The sequence below is a fragment of the Aquarana catesbeiana genome, linkage group LG07 (assembly GCF_042186555.1).
Source record: "Aquarana catesbeiana isolate 2022-GZ linkage group LG07, ASM4218655v1, whole genome shotgun sequence".
In the NCBI taxonomy this organism is placed as follows: Eukaryota; Metazoa; Chordata; class Amphibia; order Anura; family Ranidae; genus Aquarana; species Aquarana catesbeiana.
The window spans coordinates 326,693,128-326,702,493 of NC_133330.1; the positions used below are offsets into that span (position 1 = coordinate 326,693,128).

At 48.7% G+C, this 9,366-nt stretch overlaps 1 long non-coding RNA gene across 1 annotated transcript; it reads right to left on the reverse strand.

Moving 5' to 3' along the window:
• Positions 1 to 474: 474 nt before the first annotated feature.
• LOC141103809 (uncharacterized) lies at positions 475 to 3,526 on the reverse strand. Its single transcript, XR_012235371.1, has 2 exons — positions 2,832 to 3,526; positions 475 to 2,662 (listed from the first exon to the last, which is right to left on the reverse strand). It is a non-coding gene; the product is annotated as an uncharacterized lncRNA (long non-coding RNA).
• Positions 3,527 to 9,366: the final 5,840 nt, after the last annotated feature.

Here is a 9,366-nt window from a genome sequence, read left to right on the forward strand (position 1 = left end):
GCCCTCCTACCCCAAAGTATTGAGGAACTGAGGATGCCCTCCTAACTCTCCACTCCAAGGTATTAAGGAACTGAGAATGCCCTCCTACCTCTCCACGTTAAAGTATCAAGGCACTGAGGATGCCCTCCTACCCCTCTACCCCAAAGTATTGAGAAACTGAGGGTGCCCTCCTAACTCTCCACTCCAAGGTATTAAGGATCTGAGGATGCCCTCCTACCTCTCCACGTTAAAGTATCGAGGTACTGAGGATGCCCTGCTACACCTCCACCCCAAAGTATTGAGGAACTGAGGGTGCCTCGTACTCCTCCACCAAGCTGCATCTGTTGACAAGTGACAAGCTGCTTCTGTTGACAAGCTGCATCTGGTGGCAGGTGACGTGGCAACTCATAAGCTGCATTTGTTATTATTATTATTATACAGCATTTATATAGTGCCAACAGTTTACGTAGCGCTTTACAACTTGAGGGTAGACAGTACAAATAAAATACATTTTAATACAGTAGGAATCAAAGGTCCCTGCTCCTTAGAGCTTACAATCTAAGAATCTGTTGAAAGTGACAATCTGCTTCTGTTAACAAGCTGCATCTGGTGGCAGGTGACGTGGCAACTCATAAGCTGAATTTGTTATTATTATTATTATACAGGATTTATATAGTGCCAACAGTTTACGTAGCCCTTTACAACTTGAGGGTAGACAGTACAAATACAATACATTTTAATACAGTAGGAATCAGAGGTCCCTGCTCATAGAGCTTACAATCTAAGAATCTGTTGAAAGTGACAATCTGCTTCTGTTGACAAGCTGCATCTGGTGGCAGGTGACGTGGCAATTGACAAGCTGCATCTGTTGATGAGTGTCAAACTGCATCTGGTGGCAGACGACATGGCAACTCATAAGCTGCATCCAGAGGTTGACAAACCAGAGGTTGACAATGAATAGAAATAATGCGCTTCAATCATTCTGACACCATATCAACCATGGTGCAGTGATAGTGGAATTGCCAACACCATCCATCGCCCTGACAAATTGCCTGTGAAAAGACCCATAAAAAAAGCACCATTAAAGTTCCATCTTTTCAATGACATCACTCCATTAAACAGATTGATAGAAGATCTGCATGGAGTTTGTTTTTGTTATAATGCCCCTGCAATGGATTTGCTTGGTTTAAACTGAGAAGTTAATTTAGGATAGATACATACATAGTGCAGCCAAGGTGATGTCTTGTCCCCTTCATATACCCAAATCTGGAGCTTTCTATTTCTCTTCTATTTCTCTAGGCTGGTTACAGAGTCTCTCAGCATTGGACATCACTTCTGGGTCCTTCTCCTCTCCGCGCTGATGACGCCGGCTCCAACAGCGCTCCAGCGTCTCATCCTGCTGCGGACTGTGATAGATCCAGTGAGTCACACATCCATCCAAGTCTGAAGACTTCCCTCCGCCGTGACCCCTTCCAATGCTGTTTTTTACAACTTCCATGATGTGCCTGTTCTATTCCTCCATCCTGTAAGTGTTTTTAACCCAGTTGGGATATTAAAACAGTTTTTCTTCTACACTTAGAGGCGTCTTTTGTTTGTTTATCTGTTGACGAGTGTCAAACTGCATCTGGTGGCAGGCGACATGGCAATTCATAAGCTGCATCTGTTGAAAGTGACAATCTGCTTCTGTTGACACGCTGCATCTGGTGGCAGGTGATGGCAGCAGGTAACACACTCAGGGTTCCCACTGATTCTGCATTATGGAGAGTTGAACTCTATCATGTTATATCACAATGTGATAATAGAAATAATGCGCTTCAATCATTCTGACACCTTATCAACCATGGTGCAGTGATAATGGAATTGCCAACACCATCCATCGCCCCGACAAATTACCTGTGAAAAGACCCATAAAAAAGCACCATTAAAGTCCCATCTTTTCAATGACATCACTCCATTAAACAGATTGATAGAAGATCTGCATGGAGTTTGTTTTTGTTATAATGCCCCTGCAATGGATTTGCTTGGTTTAAACTGAAAAGTTAATTTAGGATAGATACATACATAGTGCAGCCAGAGCGATGTCTTGTCCCCTTCATATACCCAAATCTGGAGCTTTCTATTTCTCTTATTCAAAATGAATAATTGTCGACGAGTGTCAATCTGCATCTGGTGGCAGGCGACATGGCAACTCATAAGCTGCATCTGTTGAACGTGACAATCTGCTTCTGTTGAAAAGCTGCATCTAGTGGCAGGGGACGTGGCAATTGACAAGCTGCATCTGTTGACAAGTGTCAAACTGCATCTGGTGGCAGGCGGCATGGCAACTCATAAGCTGCATTCAGAGGTTGACAAAGGAACCGTCCAGAGTTCCGAAACGCGTCCCTTTCTTATGACCTCACATCCTCCGCTCTGCGGTCCAGGCTGGTTACAGAGTCTCTCAGCATTTGACATCACTTCTGGGTCCTTCTCCTCTCCGCGCTGATGACGCCGGCTCCAACAGCGTTCCAGCGTCTCATCCTGCTGCGGACTGTGATAGATCCAGTGAGTCACACATCCATCATTCTGAAGACTTCCCTCCGCTGTGACCCCTTCCAATACTGTTTTTTACAACTTCCATGATGTGCCTGTTCTATTCCTCCATCCTGTAAGTGTTTTTAACCCACTTGGGATATTAAAACAGTACCTGTGAAAAGACCCATAAAAAAAGCACCATTAAAGTCCCATCTTTTCAATGACATCACTCCATTAAACAGATTGATAGAAGATCTGCATGGAGTTTGTTTTTGTTATAATGCCCCTGCAATGGAATTGCTTGGTTTAAACTGAGAAGTTAATTTAGGATATATACATACATAGTGCAGCCAAGGCGATGTCTTGTCCCCACATATACCCAAATCTGGAGCTTTCTATTTCTATTATTTAAAATGAATAAACTCCATTAGTTATCAGAAATGGTGATATACAGTCCGGATGGGGTTTGGTTCATAACAGATTAGAATCAGATGAGAATAGAACATGGACAAGGAGGAGAGAGCAGAAATGGTACTTCCTCCCTCGACGCACAGAACACGACTAACGGCTACTGCCCTGCTCTGCTATTTATAGGCTTTGCTGCGCTGTGACGTCATCGAGGCTGTCTGGCAGAAATAACGGTTCCAGAGCTGGGTCTCCATGGAGACGGTGGGGCAGGGAAGGCGATCACGTGGGTAAGGGATGGCAGCCACGTGTGTAAGTCACGTGTGTAAGTGATGGCAGCCACGTGTGTAAGTGATGGCAGCCACTATCTTCCGGTTCCGTGTGAGGAGAGCGGACTCAGGAGGACACCGAGCTCGGGTTGTCACCAGAGGCGGCTCTCTAATTAGACGGTCGCTTAAGGCCTCGCCGGCTGCTTACTATCCCTGACATGGAGGGAATGTCCCCGGTCGGTGTCCCCAGCACCGGCGTTTTTATAGTTTTCCCCCTCCGGTATCAGACTGACTACTCAGCACTGCACCGTCCGAGCTCTCAGGGTCAGTGGACGGCTCCGTGTTCTCCCCTCCCCCAACTCCTCCCCTTCTGCCGGGCTCTGCTCTCATCTCCTGCCATGTGCAGAGCTGGGAGCTCAGATAATAATAATAATACCTCTCCGATCCGCTCTGCAGGATGGACCGTCTGCAGAGGAGGACTTGTCAGAGAGGAGATCATCAGGGAGCCTCAAGGTACAGCAAGACTTCACCCCCAGACCGAGGAGGGCGCCCCAAAAATCAATACTGACAACCCCCCCCACACCCAGCCCTGATGATATGTATCCCACCCGGCATATGAGGCCATCCACTGACCCCCTGTCATTATTATCCTAATCATCTCCCTGTGCCTGGCATCCCACCACCCTACCCCCTGTCATCATCATCCCCCCTGTACCCCTCTGCCAGCTTACTACCACCCCACCCCCTGTCATCCTCATACCCCTTTACCAGATTCCCTATACCGCTCTGCCAGCTTCCTACCACCCCATCCATCATCTTCATCCCCCTGTACCCCTCTGCCACCATCCCACCCCGTCATCATCATCCCCCTGTCATCTTCCCCCCCCTGCACCTCTCTGCCAGCTTCCTCCCACCCGCCATCTTCATCCCCCCTGTAGTCCACTGCCAGCTTCCTACCACCCCACCCCCTGTCATCTTCATCCCCCTTTACCAGATTCCCTATACCGCTCTTCCTACCTCCCCATCCATCATCTTCATCCCCCTGCACTCCTCTGCCAGCTTCCTACCACCCCACCCCTGTCATCTTCCCCCCTGTACTCCTCTGCCAGCTTCCTATCCCCCCCCCGTACTCTACTGCCAGCTTCCTACCACCCCACCATCTTCATCCCCCCTGTACCAGCTTCCTACCACCCCACCCCTGTCATCTTCATCCCCCGGTACCCCTCTGCCACCAGCTTCCTACCACCCCACCCCTGTCATCTTAATCTCTCTGTATCCCTCTGCCAGCTTTCTACCTCCCCATCCCGTCATATTCATCCCCCTGTACCCCTCTGCCAGCTTCCTACCACCCCACCCTGTAATCTTCATCCCCCCTGTACTCCACTGCCAGCTTCCTACCACCCCGCCCCCTGTCATCTTCATACCCCTTTACCAGATTCCCTATACCGCTCTGCCAGCTTCCTACCACCCCATCCATCATCTTCATCCCCCTGCACTCCTCTGCCAGCTTCCTACCACCCCACCATCCTCATACCCCTGTACCCCTCTGCCAGCTTCCTACCACCCCATCCCGTCATATTCATCCCCCTGTACCCCTCTGCCAGCTTCCTACCACCCCGTCATCCTCATCCCCCTGCACTCCTCTGCCAGCTTCCTACCACCCCACCCCTGTCATCTTCCCCCCTGTACTCCTCTGCCAGCTTCCTATCCCCCCCCCTGTACTCTACTGCCAGCTTCCTACCACCCCACCATCTTCATCCCCCCGTACCAGCTTCCTACCACCCCTGTCATCATCATCCCCCCTGCACCCCTCTGCCAGCTTACACCCCTCTGCTAGCTTACTACCACTCCACCCCTGTCATCTTTATCCCCCTGTTTCCCTCTGCCAGCTTCCTACCACCCCACCACTGTCATCTTCATTCCCCTGTTCCCCTCTGCCAGCTTCCTACCACCCCATCACTGTCATCTTCATTCCCCTGTTCCCCTCTGCCAGCTTCCTACCACCCCACCACTGTCATCTTCATTCCCCTGTTCCCCTCTGCCAGCTTCCTACCACCCCACCACTGTCATCTTCATTCCCCTGTTCCCCTCTGCCAGCTTCCTACCACCCCACCCCTGTCATCTTCATCCCCCTGTACTCCACTGCCAGCATCCTACCACCCCACCCCTTGTCATCTTCACTCCCCCCCCGAATCCCCGCTGCCAGCTTCCTACCACCCCACCCCATCATCTTCATCCCCCTGTACTCCACTGCCAGGTTCCTATCATGCCATCCACTATCATTGTCCCCATACCCCGCCTCTGACATCCTACCACCCTGACCCCTGTCATCAACATACCCATCAGCCCCCTGTACCCCACTACTAGCATCCAACCACCATACCCCATCATCTTCTTTATCTCCATCCCCCCTGTACCCCACTGCCAGCTTCCTACCACCACACCCATTGTCATCAACATCCCCATCCTACCCCTATTATTATAGGGGGAGATATGATCTCAGCCTCTCACCCCAATGCTGCCATCCAACCAAGTGTACCCCAACCGTTGCATCACACACCACAATACTGCCCTGCCACCCAGTGAGAGGTAATGATGTGCAGTAACCTCTAGCAACCAATCATTGAGTGGTAATATTGTACAGTAACCTCTAGCAACCAATCAGTGAGCCTGGCGCAATCAGTGAGTGTGAACCAGATCTTTATGCTTACATTATTAAAGGTTTTTTTGGATAAGTCTATGTGCGTGTTTGTTTTTTGGGATATTGGGGTGGAGAGCGAAATTGGTAGGGGGGGAGCCAGGAAAATGTTTGTCCAGGGTCCAGTCAATATTAAAGATGGCCCTGGGTGTCTCCAGGCGGGCAGGGTGAGGAGGCTGGCACACACTGGGGTAAAGCAATGGAGGTTCCAACCAGCTGAAACCCCCCACCCCCCCTCAAACTGAGAACATCTCATCAGCTACAGCCAATGTCGGGCTCTAACGCTGTCCTAGACTTCTACCAAAGCCGACACTGTTTTGCATGGCATCCCTTGTATCATGTCCACACAGTCTCTGACCATCTCTTGTATCATGTCCGCACAGTCTCTGACCATCTCTTGTATGATGGCCGCACAGTCTCTGACCATCCCTTGTATCATGTCCGCACAGTCTCTGACCATCCCTTGTATCATGTCCGCACAGTCTCTGACCATCCCTTGTATCATGTCCACACAGTCTCTGACCATCCCTTGTATCATGTCCGCACAGTCTCTGACCATCTCTTGTATGATGGCCGCACAGTCTCTGACCATCCCTTGTATCATGTCCGCACAGTCTCTGGCCATCTCTTGTATCATGGCCGCACAGTCTCTGACCATCCCTTGTATCATGGCCGCACAGTCTCTGACCAACTCTTGTATCCTGGCTGCACAGTCTCTGACCATCTCTTGTATCATCCCTTGTATCATGGCAGCACAGTCTCTGACCATCCCTTGTATCATGGCCGCACAGTCTCTGACCCTCCCTTGTATCATGGTCGCACAGTCTTTGACCATCTCTTGTATCATGGCCACACAGTCTCTGACCATCCCTTGTATCATGGCCACACTGTCTCTGACCCTCCCTTGTATCATGGTCGCACAGTCTTTGACCATCTCTTGTATCATGGCCGCACAGTCTCTGACCATCCCTTGTATCATGGCCACACTGTCTCTGACCATCTCTTGTATCATGGCCGCACAGTCTCTGACCATCTCTTGTATCATGGCCGCACAGTCTCTGGCCATCTCTTGTATCACGGCCGCACAGTCTCTGACCATCCCTTGTATCATGGCTGCACAGTCTCTGACCATCTCTTGTATCATGGCTGCACAGTCTCTGACCATCCCTTGTATCATGGCCGCACAGTCTCTGACCCTCCCTTGTATCATGGTCGCACAGTCTTTGACCATCTCTTGTATCATGGCCGCACAGTCTCTGACCATCCCTTGTATCATGGCCACACTGTCTCTGACCATCTCTTGTATCATGGCCGCACAGTCTCTGACCATCTCTTGTATCATGGCCGCACAGTCTCTGGCCATCTCTTGTATCACGGCCGCACAGTCTCTGACCATCCCTTGTATCATGGCCGCACAGTCTCTGACCATCTCTTGTATCATGGCCGCACAGTCTCTGGCCATCTCTTGTATCACGGCCGCACAGTCTCTGATCATCCCTTGTATCACGGCCGCACAGTCTCTGACCATCTCTTGTATTATGGCCCCACAGTCTCTGACCATCCCTTGTAACATGGCCGCACAGTCTCTGACCATCCCTTGTATCATGGCCGCACAGTCAATGACCATCTCTTGTATCATGGCCGCACAGTCTCTGACCATCCCTTGCATCATGGCCGCACTGTCTCTGACCATCTCTTGTATCATGGCCGCACAGTCTCTGACCATCCCTTGTATCATGGCTGCACAGTCTTTGACCATCCCTTGTATCATGGCCACACTGTCTCTGACCATCCCTTGTATCATGGCCGCACAGTCTCTGACCATCTCTTGTATCATGGCCGCACAGTCTCTGGCCATCTCTTCTATCACGGCTGCACAGTCTCTGACCATCCCTTGTATCATGGCCGCACAGTCTCTGACCATCTCTTGTATTATGGCCGCACAGTCTCTGACCATCCCTTGTATCATGGCCGCACAGTCTCTGACCATCTCTTGTATCATGGCCGCACAGTCTCTGACCATCCCTTGTATCATGGCCGCACAGTCTCTGACCATCCCTTGTATGATGGCCGCACAGTCTCTGACCATCCCTTGCATCATGGCCACACTGTCTCTGACCATCTCTTGTATCATGGCCGCACAGTCTCTGACCATCTCTTGTATCATGGCCGCACAGTCTCTGGCCATCTCTTGTATCATGGCCGCACAGTCTCTGGCCATCTCTAACCAGAGGTCCCCCCCACATTAGAGTTCCGTTTTAAATGCAAGTTGGAACTCTGCAGACTTTGATGTAAAGGGGAATGCTGTGCAATCTGATATAAGGTGATCTCTGGTCACCAGAGCCCCCTCTTACATAAGAGTTCCCCTTTACATCAAATTCTTCAGCATTCCCCTTTACATCATGATCGGCAGCACTCCCCTTTACATCAAAGTTCCCCTTGCACTGTAAGGGTAATCCTGCAGACTCTGATGTAAGGGGGAACACTGTGCTGGGTTATATTAACCTGACTAGGGCTGCAACTAACGATTATTTTCATAATGGATTCATTGGCCGATTACTGTTTAGATTAATTGGTTAATAACTTTAAAAAAAAAAGTGTGGTGTATAATTTAGTTAATATGTAAAGTTTTAAAAAAAGACAATTTATTCTTAAAAATCTTTATGCAGTGGTAAATAAAAATAGCCAACTATATGGTTAGGGAGCAAAATATCTAATCCACTCTGAGAATAACAGACAGAAGAGATATACTGTATATACTATTAGAGGAGAGATAAGAACGTTCGTTCGATTTTCTAATCGTTAGTGGGGTCAAATCGACGTTCATTTTCAACCACAGTAATGGGAAAATTTGGAAATAATAAAAAACTTTGTGATGAAAGGAATTATCAGACAGTGTATGTGGTTTTCGTTCAGAAATTACAATTATTTTAAAAACAGAATGTTATAAACAAGTGAAAATTTCAAACATTCATTCATCGAATGTACAAAGATTTTTCGTCTGCATATTCTCATCTGAATATTGATCGGTGTGGCCAGCATAAGGCTCGGTGCACACCTATGCAGCTTTCTTTTGATCTGTTTCTGCAGTGCTCTGTGCTGTGCGTTTTGATTTTTGCGCACGTGATTTTGCTGCGATTTGCGTTTTTGCATTTTTTTTTGGCCAATTTGTTTTTGGGCAGATTAAAAAACACAAATTGCTGCAAAAACGCATTACATGCTTTTCTGCAGCTTCTCCATTGAAGTATGTTTTGCGTTAAAAAAAAGTCACCGACGCTTTCCAAATACGCAGCGGCTGAAAAGACATAGATGTGAACGTGTCCCATAGGAAACCATGTACATGAACTGTAGTGCGTTTCTGCAAAAAGCACCAAAAAACACATAGATGTGAACCAGGTGTAAGACGTTTAGTAACATAATGGGGTTAAAAAAACGAATATTAGCCCTTTATAGTACAAAAAAAGTAAATAATCACTACTGTAAGGGGTTCATTTTTTTTTACTG